This window comes from Dermacentor albipictus, chromosome 6 (genome assembly GCF_038994185.2).
Source record: "Dermacentor albipictus isolate Rhodes 1998 colony chromosome 6, USDA_Dalb.pri_finalv2, whole genome shotgun sequence".
Lineage (NCBI taxonomy): Eukaryota > Metazoa > Arthropoda > Arachnida > Ixodida > Ixodidae > Dermacentor > Dermacentor albipictus.
Genome location: NC_091826.1, coordinates 1,217,407 through 1,234,866, shown reverse-complemented (window position 1 = coordinate 1,234,866; position 17,460 = coordinate 1,217,407). Strand labels below are relative to the sequence as shown.

Genomic DNA, 17,460 nt, shown 5'->3' with positions numbered 1-17,460 from the left:
TCGTCCATTTACTATGGCTGAGTTCCAGGCCTCACTGAACTGTTGCAACAAGTCCGCTCCAGGAAGTGACAGAATAATGTATGAGATGATCAGACACTTACACCCTGAAACCCAAAAAACACTATGTTCTCTGCCGGCTACATTCCTTCTGCCTGGAAAGAAGCAATCATAATCCCTATTCTCAAAGAGGGCAAGGACCCTTCCTCACCCAACAGTTATAGGCCTATAGTTCTGACAAGTTGTCTATGCAAATTATTTGAGAAAATGATTAACCGTCACCTCATCCATTTTCTTAAAAGCAACAAGAAACTAGATTGCTTTCAATGCGGTTTTAGGGAGGGTAGATCCACAACAGATCACCTTGTCCGCATTGAGACAAATATCCGAGATGCCTTTGCCAACAAACAATTTTTTCTATCAGTATTTTTAGATATGGAAAAGGGATACGACACAACCTGGCGCTATGGAATCCTCCGTGACCTGTCTGAAATGGGAGTTCGAGGCAACTTGCTGAACGTGATTCAAAGTTGCCTCTCCAATCGCACGTTCTGTGTTAGAGTTCGTAACGTTCTGTCTCGTCCATTTACGCAAGAGGCTGGTGTTCTGCAAGGTGGTGTGCTAAGCTGCACTCTTTCTATTGTCAAAATGAACTCGATCCAGACTGCCATACCACATACTATGTTTTATTCTTTATATGTGGGTGACATCCAGATAGGTTTCAAATCATGTAACTTAAGTATCTGCGAGCGGCAAGTGCAGCTTTGCATAAATAAGTTATGTATGTGGGCGGACAAGAACGGTTTCAAGCTAAACCCACAAAAAAGTACATGCGTCCTGTTTTCTAACAAGAGAGGTATACTTGTGGACCCCGCAGTAGATTTAAATGGAGAGTGGCTATCTGTGAGCCATGAACACAAATTTCTAGGAATCATTTTAGACAGTAAGCTGAATTTCGTACCACACCTGAAGTATCTGAAATCAAAGTGCCTCAAGACTATGAATCTGCTGAAGCTGTTATCACGTACATCTTGGGGAAGTGGCAGACGGTGCCTTCTAAAACTTTACAAAAGTCTAATATTAACAAAGCTTGACTATGGAGCAATAGTCTATAATTCTGCTGCACCTAGCACTTTGAAAATGCTAGATCCTATTCACCACTTAGGTATCCGCCTTGCTACAGGTGCCTTTAGGACTAGCCCTATGCAAAGCCTCTACGTCGAATGAAACGAACGGTCATTGCACTACCAAAGGACATATTTAACCTTCTCCTACGCCCTGAAAGTTAGCTCAGATGTTAAACATCCTTGTCATTCCACTCTATGCGACTTGTCCACTGCTAGGCTGTTTCGTAACCGCCCGGCCACTAGGCCTCCTCTGTCCCTCCGGTTGGAAGCACTCTCAAAAAAAACGGGGGTCCCTCTTTTACACAATGTCCTAATGGCTCCTACACGGCTTCCACTGCCTTGGGAGTGGCAGACTATAAGATGTGACATCTCTTTCTTAGAAATATCGAAACAAGCACCTGAGGCTCACATACAATCGCATTTTCTTGAACTAAAGAAAAGTATTCCTGTGATGAATATTACACAGATGCTTCGAAGTCTCCTGCTGGTGTTGCGTACGCAGCTCTCGGACCCTCATTTTCAACATCTGGGCCACTAAACCCACACACCAGTATCTTCACGGCAGAAGCGTACGCTATACTTTCGGCTATTAAAAACATAAGGCGCAGAAATGTCGCTAAGGCTGTTGTATTTACAGACTCGTTAAGTGTCGTGAGAGCCCTAATTAGGCTACGAAAGCATAGTAATCCCGTTTTGAATGAGCTGTATAGCTTGTTGTGCTTCGCATATGTGTGCAACCAAGCGATTATCCTATGCTGGGTACCTGGCCATAAAGGTATAAAAGGCAATGTAGCTGCTGACAAAAACGCTATGTCAGTGAGTTTTAGCAACACAGAAGGAAATATCCCCATTCCTGCCACAGACCTAAAGCCCTTTCTGCGCCGTAAATTGAGGAATCATTGGCAAGCAGAGTGGGATACACAAACATTGAATAAGTTACATATTATAAAACCAAGATTGCAGAATTGGATAAGTGACAAAACAGCACGGTACAAAGAAGTACTTCTTTGCCGATTAAGAATAGGACACACTTACAGTACTCACTCCTACCTCTTGACTGGCGGGGATCCTCCTACTTGTAGTAGGTGCGGTGATAGCCTGACAGTCCTCCATGTCCTTATCCAGTGCCCTGCAATAGAAACGGAGAGGAAAAAGTATTTCCCTTCTTCATATCGGGAAAATATACGTCTCCATCCTGCATTTTTCCTTAGTGACGAACCATTTTTTAAACTGCAAATAGTCTTAGATTTTTTAGCCGAAACTGACATGTTGAAAATCATTTGGCCAGGCAATTTTTAGCACATGACTAACACCCCTGCATTCAGGGCTCTCTCGAAACTCTAGTGTCAGTGTTGTTTTATTGCATAAAATTTTAACGAAAGCCCATTGCCATAGCTTACATCACTGCCTAGTCACCGTCATTATTTTAGCAACTATATATTCTACGCCACTTACAGCTACAGGTTTTAGGCCCTCTTACAGCCATCTGACATCCACCATGAGGAATTCATTGTGCACGTCATCCATAATACATCGTCAAACATTACCACTTGTCATGGCGCTCTTTGGCCAAACCTGGCCCTTGCGCCATAAAACACCACGCATCATCAGAAACCTATCTCGCGTAGACAGGCGTCCCAGTCCCTGTGTTGCCGGGCAAAGGCCGTGAGCAAGGGCTTCACATTTCGGTTCATCCGCTTATTAGGTTTGGCCTGAGGGTAATAAGTCGTTGTTTTGCGGTGCTTTATGCCAAAGGCTGCACAGACATTGACGAACACCTTGGCCATGAAATAGGACGCATTGTCAGTGATCAGCTCCACCAAAAAGCCAAAGCGGGTGAATACCTCAAGCAGCTTGTCCCACATGATGCGTGCCATTAGCTTTTGAAGGAAAAAAAGTTACACCCACTTCGTGAAATGATCTGTGACGGCCAGCCGGAATGTGTGACCTTGCCGGCTTCTTGGGAAAGGTCCCACAACATCACAGGCTGCGATTTTCCAGGGTAGCTGGCTCTCGATCGGCTGCATGAGGCCAGGGGGTTTGCAACCACGGGGCTTCACATTTTGACACACGCGGCATGAGTGAGAATAATGAAGTAAATCCCGCTTCATGCCTGGCCAGGTCGTGGAGCGGCACAACTTAAGGGGGTATGGTAGGGTAAACCTTCCAAAAAATCGAATTTGCAATTTTGGCACAGAAAAATCGGCTGCACTATGAGGAACAAACCTGCGGAAGCGCAACCTCGTGCGCCCGCTTAAAGTGGTTCAAATGTCACGCCGAAGTGTGCCGCGCGCGCTGGCCTTTAAAAATGGCGAGCAGAGGCCGGTTTGTTTTTTGTTGTCGTTTGCGTTTTTCTTCATTATGGCGTCGTTTCTTTTTTTGCTTGTATGTGTGTGTGTGGCAAGTAAATGATTTGTACTAAAAAGATATTATTTAAAAGAAAATGAGACATCCACCCAATCGTAGCACTTGCCACGAAGGAATCCCATATGTGTTCCTCGAAAGAAAAGCATCACAGCTGATGCAAAATTCGTCTTGGTCCGGGGCTCAAACCCGGGGCCATTGCCATTCTGGGGCAGCCGCTCTACCATCTGTGCTAACCAGGCGGCTAGCAGATGGCAGGGCGAAGTGGAATTTGTGGAACAACTTGAAGCAAGAATTTGACGTAATAGTCCTTTGTAGAAAAGGACTATCACGTCGAACTCTTGCTTTTGCTTACGTGGTCATGGTCGCCACTGTTTCGAGTTTCAAATGTATTGTTTGCCCAGAAGATGGCACGATCGTCCAGCAAGTGGTGCAGAAAGAGAACTTTAAAGGTAATCAGTCTTCTGAGCAAATGTATTCATGGACGAACACAGAACACCATTGAGTCATTCAACCAACTCATCTGGTGCCGCTGCCCTAAGAAAACTTTGTCAGTTCTTATACATTAAAGACAGCAGCTAACAATACTGTAGCCTACTACAATGAAAGTAATTCTGCTCGAAAAGCTGTTCTGGAGGCCCTTGGAATTGTTCCAAGTCGGTTTTGTAATACTGCCCTCGTCAGGATTGACAAAAAGCTTGTTGACAGGGCAGAATTCTATGACTCTGCCGAGAGCGAGGAAGGACGACGGACAAAAAGGAACACTAAAAAGGGTTTTGGAGACACCTGCAAGAAAGTCAGCAATGAAATGTATTCTCCTGGGGCATTTTGAGCATCTACAAGCAGTATTTGAACATAAAACTTCATTTTTCTCAAATTACATTTTATATGAATTTTTCAAATTCAGTGTACCTTTTCTCAGAAAGCATTCATCCCATTGCAGTGAAACTTTGTACACATGTACTACAACCAGCCGTAAATATTCTGAACTAAAAAAAATCTGATGATATTGTTATGTAGGAAGACGCAGATGAAAAGCTATACACAAGTATATTTACTAGGGAATACGCCGCACTTGGCCAAGAGGCAACAGCCTGCGCTAGCCTCCAATCGTCATCTTCTCACTGCTCGCCTCTTCGTCATTCCAAATACTGTTCGGTAGCAATATGAATGATAACACTGGAAAAATTTACACTGCAAGAAACCCCCCTTGTGGCTTCGTGCAAGCAGAGATATTATTTTTTTGGGGTGCAAACTCCTCAGTGGAGATATCTCTTTAGTTCAGATATAGCCTATGAGAATTTAGAATAACACTGTGTAATATCACATTCCCCTGCATGGTTGCAGAGAAGTGGTACACCAAATAATTAAACACACCCGAAATTTTGGGAGTGGGCCACAGGAAAGGCACACCATCTAGACACAACCAAAGTGTCTCCTGTTGTACCCCAGAGCATCTTTTGTAAGCACATGAAATTTGATGCGAATATCTGCAGCCATTTCTAAACTATTACGTTACAACTAACATGTACCATTTACCCTACCATACCTCCTTAAGGTAAATCTTAGGCCACTCGCGTGTCCAGCCAACCGCGAGTCATGGAAATAGCTCAGTGGCCCTCCATAGACTGCGGGGAATCACCACCTTAAAGGACTCATGAGGAGCCTCTTCAGATGGGATATAGCGCAGGACCACTCCATCAGCATCCAGCAGATACAAATCCAACGCGCCTGCAGCAATACCAGCTGTCAATTTGTGCCCATCGATGTTGCCACCTCACTCCCTTTCGGAGCTGTGCTCTTTTTCGAGCTCGTCGGCGATTTGCTGACAAAATGGGTCGTTCCGCTGAGCTTCCAGCATGTCCTGTCTGCTGAATGCGATACCCATGGACGTTACAGGGTCCAGCAGGTACACACTTTCGTCCGGCGACGGCGGCTTAGGGCCACACTGCCGCCTGAACTCGCTCCGTTCGCGCTGTTGGAGACAAGGGCACTGGCTTCGTTCGGAAGCGCTGTCGCGGAGGGGTGCCAGTCAAGTGTCCGGGTCTGAAACGGGGGCACACGACAGGGCGTCGGCCACCACGCTTGTGCTCCCTTTCCGATTGCGAACAACAAAGTTGTAGCGCTGTAATGTCCATGCCCAGCACACGAAGTGGCCTGAGGGCTAGCGCAAGCGCTTCAGCCAGGTGATCTCCATGTGATCTTCAACAACAAAAGGCACTCCGTCCACGTAGTGATCAAACTTACACAGAGCGAATACTATTGCTAGACACTCGCGTTCGGTCACAGAATAGCGTTACGCTCTGCGGGCGTCAACGACTGGCTGGCAAAGGCCACTGGTAGAAGAATGTCCTCATGTTCTTGGAGCAGCACCGTCGGCTTGAACTATGAACTCCCTGTTCGAGTCGGGCAGCTTCAGCTCGACTGTGTCCACAAGAGCTTTAGAGAGAGAGCCCTGAAGGCAGCATCTTGCTCCGGGCTCCAGCTCCAGCTTGTAGACTTCCTCAACGAGGTCAAGGGAGCCTGTAGAGCGGCGCAGTCGAACACAAACTGGCGGTAGTAATTCACCATGCCCAAAAAGCGTCTGAGGGCCTGTATGTTCGCCGGCGTTGAATACTCGAGGATAGCTCGGACCTTGTCCTCGCTTGGCAAAACATGACCTCGCTCTATTGTAAAGCCCAGCAGTGAAACACCGGTCTCTGCGATCTGAGCTTTCTTCGGGTTCAGAGTGATCCCGGCAGCGAGCAGCCTTCCGAGGATGTCCTCCAATTGCTGGAGGTGTTCCTCAAAGGTGCGAGAGAAGAGGACAATATCGTCTAGGTAGGCTAGGGCGTAATGACATTTTGCCCTTCCCAGAACTCTGTCCATCAATCTCTGGAAAGTCGCTGCAGTGCCCAAGCGGACAAAGGGCATGCGAGTGAACTCGTACAAGCCTCTATGTGAGGTGAAAGCGGTTTTCTCCGCGTCCCTTGGCTCCATCTGCACTTGCAGGTAACTGCAGCTAGCATCTGGAGTGGTAAAATAATGTGCACTCCCTAGGCTCGCTACGATTGAGTCAGTGCTCGGTATAGGGTAAGCATCTTTCCGAGTGAGTTCATTGATTCGGCAGTAGTCCAAGCAAACACGAAAGGAGCCATCTTTATTCGTGATCAGCGCTACCGGAGAACCCCACGAACTATTATATCAGCGGATTACCTCAGTCTCGATAATTTCGTCCATTGCGAGGTCGATAGCTTTCCTTTTGGCCACACTTACGGGCCTAGGATAGCATTGCCATGGTAGTGCATCGCCTGTGTCGATCCGGTGTCGCTCAAGAGTGGTGCGTCCCAGCCGATCTGTAAATGTCGCATGAAATTGGTTCAGCAGCGATGACAGGCACGCTTTCTCACGTTCCAACAAACTGCCAGGCAAAGGCGGCAGCGAGCAGCTCATTTCGCTTCGTGCCCTTGCGATCGTAGGATTACATGAAATCATATCCGCTAGCGCTGTGCTCGGCTTGGGAGAATGAGTCTCGCAAGAAGAATTTGTTCCTTATAGGGAACAAATTACACGTAGAGAGACATCAGCTCAACTCAACACTGTGGGGATGCGCGATTCTCCCGTGTCGCCTGATATGTTGTTTTTCCCGCATAGCTTTCATCTCCTGCAGTGTGGCTTTGCCGGCCGCGTGGCCTAGCACCTGCAGCGGTCGGAGTGGTTGAAGCGCAGTGCAACAGATGGCGCGAGTGTTGTGCTGCTAACGCCGCCTCACGGCAGGGTTACCTGGGTGCGGGCAAGACAAGGCGCTTCCTCTTTGGTTCGGGAATGGCAAGCAGCGCGGACGTGCCACGCGTGCGCCGATCCATGCTTCTGCAAGACCGTCTCGCGTGGCCTCCTTCGAACCTGCCTCCGTTGGTGACCGTTCGTGCGTACGGTCACGCGCGAACGACCAGGCGTTGGGATCAAGCATGGGGCGAACATATTCGCTCGCTATCCGATCACAGTGAGTCGGACTTCCTAGATTTGTCGCGCACCCATCGGCACGTTTTGTGGATAGTAACTCGGCTAGCAGGCATAGATCTATGAAAGCTGGAATAAATGCCCTTGTGATTGTTTGCACTACTGTGTTGTCGTTCCTTTGTCCCAAGAGCACCGAAGGAGAACCCCACATCTGGCTGCCCAACGTGGACTTCTTGGGGCATCGGACAATAGATTTAACAGTTTTGCTTCGTTCGAGACCTTTGTTTGAACCGAAGCGTAGGGCTAGAGTGGATTTTGATTGCTAGCGTTAGCGGCATGCTTTCTTGAGTGAGGCGACGGTGGCTGTAGTGTGTTTGAACATGTCAACATGCTAAGCCTTTTCACAAGTGTTTTTTTTTTTTTTTTTTTAATGACATTCGTCTGTACGAGAGCCACATGGTCTGCATTCTGGGAGAGCAAGGCTTTGCGCCCGCGAAGCATTGGCAAGCCTGAAGCGAGTGAGTACGGAAGCCTCCTGGGGGGTCCGAATTTCTGATGTAAATAGCTTCTTCTATCTCTATGACTCTGCTGAAGTCGCGGCTCTAGGAGCCGGGTGGCTGCAGGCCACGGGTGCCACTACGGGCTGACTGGTATTGCGGCCTGGCACCGGGCGCTCCGACACTGTCTGGGACGGTGGGCGCCATCAACTCGAATGCTGTGTGCGCCGAGCGGGGTAGGACCACCTAACAGAGCTGACGTCTCCTCGCGGCTGCCTGTGTTGCGCTCACTTTGGGTGTTGTTTTTTGGATGCCGGTTGTTGTCAGGGTAGCGATGCTTTAGGCCTAAGGCTTAACGAAGCTGCTTGTTGCACAGGGAGGGGCTCAACCTAGTGGACCGTGGCGTTGGGGTGTTGCACTTTGCTTCCCTCATTCTAGTTAGCTTCGCACGAATTAAGATTACTCGTTTGACTCAAGGAACCGAGCTTCGTTCACATGAACTTAGCATCTGAGTAGCTGCCCGATCTTTTGCTAGCCGAGTTGAACATCGTACCACATGGGCGATGCGCATGCAGAATTCCTCTCCCTTGCACTACTTTAGTGTTTGCCGAGTGCGTTGAGTGTACGCAGCGTGATTGGAGTCACCCCTGGTTTGCTGCCACCTGCTCATCGTCTGCGCTGCAGCTCCGGACTACGATCCGGACTACGACAATGGTGATGCTTTGGCCGGTTCGGCGCGGCGACATTGGCGGCGAAGAAAAGAGGCGGCGGTCACCAACAGCTACGGCGGCTCTCGCCAGCAGGGCGCGTCGCTCGCGCCGGCTACTGTGTCGCTGTTTCCGGAGTCCTGGCCTGGAATCGTGCCGTCGAGTCTGCAGAGTTGCTGCTGTGACCAGCGGACGCCACCGTTGTACCCAAGGACAAAGTCGGCTCGCATGTTATGAACAGCGTGTGGACGTTTCCTCGGCGCTGCCAGTGTTGCATGTATTACCTTGTTCGCGGAGCATGCGTTGATGTTAGACCGTGTGACATGTTTTGCCGGAATATGTAGTGATTTAAGGTGGGGATGCGCGACTCTCACGCGTCCCCTGATATGTTGTTTTTCCCGCGTAGCTTTCGTCTCCTGCAGTGCGGCGGCGGTCGGAGTGGTTGAAGCGCAGTGCGAGAGATGGCACGAGTGTTTCGTTGCTAACGCCGCCTCATGGCGGGGTTACTTGGGTGTGGGAAAGACAAGGCGCTTCCTCTTTGGTTTGGGGATGGCAAGCAGTGCGGACATGCCGCGCATGCGCCGATCCATGCTTCTGCGAGACTGTCTCGTGAGGCCTTATGCGAAAGAGCCACCGTTCGTGTGACCATACGCGCGAACGACCAGGCGTTGGTATCCAGCAAGGGGTGAACATATTCGCTTGCTATTCAGTCGCGGTGAGTCGAACTTCCGCGATTTGTCGCGCGCCCATAGGCATGTTTTGTGGATAGCAACTCGTCTAGCAGGCATTGATCTATGAAAGGTGCAATAAATGCTCTTGTGATTGTTTGCACTACTGTGTTGTCGTTCCTTTGTCCCAAGAGCATGAGTGTGAGAACCCCACAACACCTACTGAACTTTAAGTGTTTGGCTGCTTCGCATGTGATGTAAAAAAATTGACCTCATCTGCAACACCTCAAATGGTCAGGACAACCAAGCTGGTTTTACTGCTTCGCCTTAACTTGGCTCAGGATGTCCTCCATGCTGTTAGAGTGCAGCTCCAGCAAACTGAAACACATTGTGAAATCGTTTTCTAGACCAAGAACAAACTGATATAACAGGCTAGAAGGGTAAAGCAGGCCACCATTGTTCTTAGTGCGTGTTAACTGTTCTAGGTTCAAATTTTCAGCAGACTTCTTTTGCATTAGAAGAAGTTTCAGGCACTCTTCTCAGCCTATCTTCAATACAACAGCTTCTGGTGGCTGTCCGGCCCACACACGGTGAGCCGGCGGTGACGCCATTCGGCCCCCTGGCGGCTGCAGCTAGCGCAGCTAGCACCCTTGAAGAAGGGACCATCAACCTCCGGGCCAGTGGCCCCAAAGGTCTCGTCTGCCTAGACGAGGCCTTCAAGTCAAACCCAACGCTCGCAAGAGCGCGTATCCTGCGCCTCGCAAGATGCAATAGACACAACAACCAGCCAGACGGCGCCACCAGCGCCTAAGGAGCGGCGAGCCTCTCTCGAACGCTGCAAAAAAGACAAAACTCGCGTAATGGTGCCTGTAAAGGGCCTGTGAGCTAATCTTCGTCTCTTAAACACACAGCATAAGACACATTTATCATAATGGGAACACAAATACTACAATGGGATGTTAGAGGACTCATTCATAACCTTGACGATATTAGAGAGCTGCTACACAAACATAATCTAAAGTTGCTGTGGGTTCAAGAAATGCATCTGAAACCTACAAACACAAATTTACTTCACCATCACACCATCTTTTGAAAAGACTTTGACGAGGCTAACGCCTCCGGCGGTGCTGCAATAGTTGCAGACAAGTCTGTAGCTTGTCAACACATTGCCCTTGAGATGCCCCTTGAGGCAGTGTCAGTTCGGGTAATCCTTTTTAACAAACTGGTTACTGTGTGTTCTATATACATACCTCCTATCATCTCAGAAAAAGCGATTTCTATAACTTAGTTAATCAGCTTTCTGACCCCTACATACTCATGGGTGATTTTAATGCCCACAAGACGATGTGGGGATTCGCAGTGTGACTCAAGAGGTTGATTGATTGAAAATTTTCTTCTGACCTCTAGTGCCTGCCTGTTTAATAAGGAGCCGACATATTGCAATGTCCAACATAACACGTATTCAGCAATAGGTCTAGCAATTGCCTATTGTTCTCTTCTGCCTCACCTAGAACCGAACGTCATTAATAAACTGTATGGAAGTGACCACTTTGCTGTAACTTTAAACCTGATAACTCTGCGTGAGAACCCTCTGCATATTCCTCGATGGAAATTAGCATCGGCGGACTGGGAGCGCTTTAAAGAATCATCTTATCTACCAGGAGATCTTATAAATGATTTTACTATAGATGATGCTGTTGCATGTTTTACAGCTTTTATTATTGATGCAGCCAAAAATTTCATCCCACGAATGAATGGTGGTTCACTTACAAGACATGTTCCCTGGTGGAACGAAGACTGTAGAGAGGTGTGAAAGAAGCAGAACATTGCATGTGGCATATTGTGTAGATTGCCTAATGCCAAAAATCTAATTCAGTTCAAACAATATAAATCACAGGGAAGGTGAACACGATGTCAGGCAAACAGAGAAAGTTAGGTGAGGTTCATCTCCGGCATTAATTCATACACGCAGGAGGCAAAAGTGTGGAATGGCTTACGGAAGTTAAAAGGGCAACAAATCCATCTGTGCCTCTGGTGAACAACCAAGGGAATACTAGGATATCTTGTGTCCACTTCCATTTTCGGTTTCGAATTGTTATGTCCAAGAGAATCATTCAGCGCCAAATGCTGTAAGTATACCTGCTGCGTTTCCCTTCGCTGGAATAAAGTCATTCTTTGTCTGGCCCCAACTACAGCATTCCGGCTCTTCATTTGCGACACTTCGTGCCCCAGCCGTTAGGCCTCCTGTCCTAGGTCCTGCGTCCAGCCGCCTCGTCGAAGCTACTACAAATACCTTGCAAGACCAGGCAGACTCTCTCGGGGAGCATTTTGAGCATGTGTCGAGCTCAATCTACTATTCTCATTCCTTCCTTAAATACAAAGAAATAGAAGAACTTAAGCTATTTGTACGTAAATGTAGACACAACGAACCGCATAACCGGCCATTCAGCATTGCCGAGTTACGAGCTTCCTTGATCTCGTGCAAGAGCACTGCACCGGGACCTGACAGTCGTGTATGACATGATCAAAAACTTGCACACTGATACGCTAGTTACACTACTTGCACTTTTCAACATTATTTGGGCTGCCTCATACCTTCCATCCATATGGAAAGAAGCAATTGTGGTCCCTGTTTTGAAGCAGGGTAAAGACCCTTCCATGGTGGCAAGTTATTGCCCGATAGCTCTTACAAGTTGCCTGTGTAAGCCTTTTGAAAAATGACTAAACATAGACTCATACATTTCCTCGAACTCAGCAATATGCTTGATCCTTAACCGTTTGGCTTCAGAGAAGGGCAGTCAACAACTGATCATCTTGTGCGCATTGAAGGATATATCCACGATGCATTTATACATAAACAGTTTTTCTTATCAATATTCCTCGATATGGAGAATGCGTATGACACAACGTGGCATTACGGGATCTTGTGAGACTTGTCGGGAATGGGCATCTGTGGAAATATGCTGAACATAATTGAAAGGTATTTTTAATCATATCTTCCGCATGAAAATTGGCGACATATTGTCGCGACCTTTTATGCAAGGGACTGGTGTATCCCAGGGAGGCGGGCTTAGGTGCACACTTTTTATCGTGAAGATTGAAGAGGAACATGCTTCGTGCTTCATTACCACAGACTATTTTTTATTCCGTGTACGTGGACGCCATTCAAATCGGCTTCAAATCCTGTAACCTCGCAGTATACAAGAGACAGGTACAGCAAGGCTTGAACAAGGTGTCGAAGTGGGCAGACAAAAATGCATTTCATATCAACCCCCGCAAAAGCTCTTGCGTTCTTTTTACAAGAGAGGCCTGGTTCCAGATCCTTGTGTAGAATTGTGTGGACAACAAATACCTGTCAACAAAGAGAATACATTTCTGGGTATTGTACTTGACTCCAGGTTTACTTTCATTCCTCACATTAAATATCTTAAAGAAAAATGTCTAAAAACAATGAACTTACTAAAAATTCTATCACACACAACATGGGGTAGCGACAGAAAGTGTTTAATGAATCTTTATAAGAGCCTAATACAATCACAATAGGACTATGGTGCCTTCATATATAACTCTGCCACTCCAAGTGGGCTAACGATGCTAGATCCTGTATACCATCAAGGTATTGATGGTATCCGCATAACAACTGGCACTTTCAGGACAAGTCCTATTGAAAGCCTATATGCAGAATCTAATGAATGGTCACTTCATCTGCAGAGAACTTGCATCAGCCTTACATATTTTCTAAAAATACACTACAATCATGAACATCGATGTTTTAATACCCTTAACGATATGACGTGTGCTACACTTTTCCGTAATCGTCCCCCTGTAAGGCAGCCTTTCTCGCTGTGTGTGAGAGAGCTTAGCGATGGAATGCATGTCCCACTCCTCAAGCATCGCTTAATGTACGTTACCAAGCTGTTACCTCCTTGGGAGTGGCAGGTGGTAGAATGTGACATGTCTTTTCTAGTAGTTACAAAACACACTCCAGGGATCGAAATAAGAATGCATTTCCTAGAACTCCGGTACAAGCACTCCTGCACAGAGTTCTACACAGACGCTTCGAAGTCTAATGCTGGGGTGTCAAAAGCAGCTGTCGGTCCATCGTTCTCGGAATCTGATGTACTGCATCCAGAAACTAATATCTTTATGGACGAGGCCGATGCACTATTGTCGACTGTGAAGCACATAAGAAAATCAAAACTACCAAAAGCAGCTATATGTACAGACTCCCTAAGTGTTGTGAAGGCCTTGATGTCACTCTGTAAGCATAAAAATCCCATACTTATTCAGCTCTGTTCCAAGCTGTGTAAAGCTTATCTGTCTAACCAGCATATAATTATATGCTGGGTACCTGGGCATAGGGGAATCGAGGGTAATGTTGTGGCAGACCAGATGGCCACGTCAATTGGATCACATGCTATTAATCCTACTGTTGCTGTCCCTGTCACAGATCTGAAGCCTTTCTTATGAAAGAAACTGCAAAACCACTGGGAACGCATGTGGGATGCAGAAACAGATTATAAATTGCACGTGATAAAGCCACCATTAGGTTATTGGCCCTCTGCAACAATATCACGCCGAACAGATGTCCTATTCTGTCGTCTCAGAATAGGACACACATTTGGGACCCATAGTTTTCTACTTTTTAGAAATGAACCTCCAACCTGTAGTAGATGTGGTGAGAGGCTAATCGTCCTCCACGTCCTCCTGGAGTGGAGTGTTGGGTAGCCGAAGCTGAGAGAAACATTTTCAGCTTGCATACCGTTATTGCATCCCTCTTCACCCAGCTATGTTTCTTGGTAAGGAACCGCTTTTTAACACCAAAGCAGTCCTCGATTTCTTGTATGATGTTGTCCTGCATGTTATGAGCCCATTAAATTCGTCCTTCATCCTCTTTCCAGAGGATGTTCCTGTGATAATGTTTTGTATAGCAAATGCCTCCAGGCCCTTGTGTATCAAGGGCTCTAATGAGGCAGTAGTGCCCTAGCCAAGTTTAGCATCAGACATTTTCTGTATTGTATCATTCTCTCGCAATGCATCGTTATGCTCATAGTTTCTGTCATGTGTCTTCACCGTAATCTTATTGCACATAGATTTTATGCACTTTATAGCGACTCTTCTTTAAGGCACCTTTTCAGCCTTGTCACATCAACTTCATTGAAATCGTAACTCCACTGCAAATTCATTAACATTGCCATGGCACTCTTTGGCCATACCTGACCCTTGCACCACTAAACATTGCACATTCATTCATTCACATCTGCCCAATGTAAACATTACCACAGGTAAATGGTATCAAGTGTACCACATTCTGCATCTTACAAATTTGGACCCTTGTTTAGTTCCACAGCCACACTTACTTTACCCTACCAACTCGGATTTCATTTGCACTGGTTGGCAAAGGCATTCTAGCTTATTAAAGGCACTAAGGACTATGCCAACAGCAAAATTGCCAGTCATATTCTTCAAGCCATGTAACAAGGGATCAGTCTATGGTATCACAGCATTGAACTTGCACATGCTGGTTTCATAGGTGTTGCTTTGTCTTGCAGAAATGCTCTCTTGAGGGAACAGCTGCCTTCACCTTTAGCACTTCATTATTGAAGCGTTTAGGCATCTTTTGTTAGCATGATTTATACAATGCCACTCTAAGCCATGAGACAGGAATGCCATTTTTACAGCATAAGCTGTTATAGGCACATTCTAATAGCCATTTCAATTGGTGATGGTGTCCAGTTTCCGTAGCAGCTATCGCGATAGCTGCTACAGAAACTGGACACCATCACCGGGTATGAGAAAAAAAATACCCAGTTCCCACTGGGATCAAACCTGGGCCTCCTGTGTGGAAGTCAGGTACTCATCCACTGATCCATGCCAACGTTTGCTAGCATGCAGTGGAAAAATGCCCTATAATCGTGTCCTAGCACTGGAGGGGACACGTGATGTGACATGCGCTCCACATAGTGTCGATATTTGCACATTTTGCATTGCGGTTGCATATTATTAAACCAGGTAGAACGCCATGTAGCAGATGCACAGGTTCTGGTACAAGGCAGTTAAAGAAGGTTTGAGGAAGAAAACGGTTTAAGGAGATGTATACAAGAATGCTAGAAAATGTATATGTTGTGTACCTCATTAAATCCAGCTAGCCAGGTGACTGTCACCACCGCATTTCAAAGGGGATGCCAATAAATCAAGATCATTACCATTGTATAGTGCCACTTGCCTTGCAATGCGATATGCTCACCGTATAGCATCTATATGTGCACTCTTTGCATTGCAGTAGCATATTATTATGCCAGGTGGCACGCTGTGTAGCAGTTGCATAGGTAGTGGTACAAGGTAGATGGAGAAGTCTTGAGGAAGGAAAATATATAGATGTATAAATATTGAAGTAATGAACTACATGTATGGCACACCTGATTAATTCAAGCAAGCTAGGTGACTGTCACGGTCCTGTTTTAAAGGGAATGCCATTAAATCATCATCACTAGCATTGTATCATGCCATTTGACACGCGATGTGGCGTGCATGCTGCATAGTGTCAGTATGTACAAACTTTGCATTGCAGTTCCATTATATTCCACCAAGTGTCCCGCGATGTAGCAGTTACATATAGCAATTGCATGCTTCATGCAGCTGGGCCTGGTTAAAGTGCCCCTCATCATGCCACGTAGAAAATTTTGGTTATACACTGGAAGTTACTACGTGCCCTTTAGGGAGCGTTATACCGCAACATTTTTTTCAAATTGGTTAATTAATAGTCAAGATATATATATTTTAGTGCTGCGAGCCTATGATTTCAGGAGGTAAGCGTCGCCACTAACGTAACTCTCCACTTGCTCCGTCTAGCCTCCACAAGCGAAATTCCTTTCCTGCATTCGCCCATACCAGAGCTTGAGGATTGCGTGATGCATACATCACAGGCCCTGCCTTCTTTTTTTTTCCTCCTCTCTTTTTTTTTTTTTGCATCGTGGTGCACTTCCACTGGTGGTGTCAAGCATGAGCTCTTACGTTTGTCTCATTTTGCCGAGTGCACGATTTTGGCAGCTGTGCTTAAGAACACCTGACTTGCTGTATAATTCAGTGCTACATGAACACTGAGGCAGACACAAGCGGATCACAGAGTGTGATCGCACGCTGGAGCATAGTAGAAAATGACATAGTTCCATTGGCTCCACACTCGACTGAACGATGTGGAAACAACCAGACAAATCGGAAGTACATCTCTCGTGCTACGGTATGAAGCAACAGATTACACATAACAAATGTTGCCTTGAATAGTTCCTGAAGTCACGTGTCACTATTAGCGCGTAATGCGAAGACGTGGGATAGTTCCCCACCTGCGGCAAGTTTTTCATCCATTTTCATCGCACTTAATTTATCATTTCTTTACTTCAATTAATAAATGCAAGTCATCATCATCATCAGCCTGGTTACGCCCACTGCAGGGCAAAGGCTTCTCCCATACTTCTCCAACTACCCCGGTCATGTACTAATTGTGGCCATGTTGTCCCTGCAAACTTCCTAATCTCATCTGCCCACCTAACTTTCTGCCACCCCCTGCTATGCTTCCCTTCCCTTGGAATCCAGTCTGTAACCCTTAATGACCATCAGTTATCTTCCCTCCTCGTTGCATGTCCTGCCCATGCCCATTTCTTTTTCTTTATTTCAACTAAGATGTCATTAACGCGCGTTTGTTCCCTCACCCAATCTGCTCTTTTCTTATCCCTTAACGTTACACCTACCATTCTTCTTTCCATAGCTCGTTGCGTCGTCCTCAATTTAAGAAGAACCATTTTCGTAAGCCTCCGGGTTTCTGCCCCGTACGTGAGTACTGGTAAGACGCAGCTGTTATACACTTTTCTCTTGAGGGATAATGGCAACCTGCTGTTCATGATTCGAGAATGCCTGCCAAACGCACCCTAGCCCATTCCTATTCTTCTGATTATTTCACTCTCATGATCCGCATCAGCAGTCACTACCAGTCCTAAGTAGATGTATTCCCTTACCACTTCCAGTGCCTCGCTGCCTATCGTAAACTGCTGTTCCCTTCCGAGAGTTTCAGACATTACTTTAGTTTTCTGCAGATTAATTTTTAGTCCCACCCTTTTGCTTAGCCTCTCCACATCGGTGAGCATGCATTGCAGTTGGTCCCCTG

The 17,460-nt window shown here is 46.6% G+C and overlaps 1 protein-coding gene across 3 annotated transcripts in view; it reads left to right on the top strand.

The window, feature by feature from the left end:
• LOC139060739 (stromal membrane-associated protein 1) overlaps positions 1 to 17,460 on the top strand; it is a 208,475-nt gene that overhangs the window by 181,402 nt on the left and 9,613 nt on the right. The gene's annotated exons all lie outside the window — the stretch shown is intronic.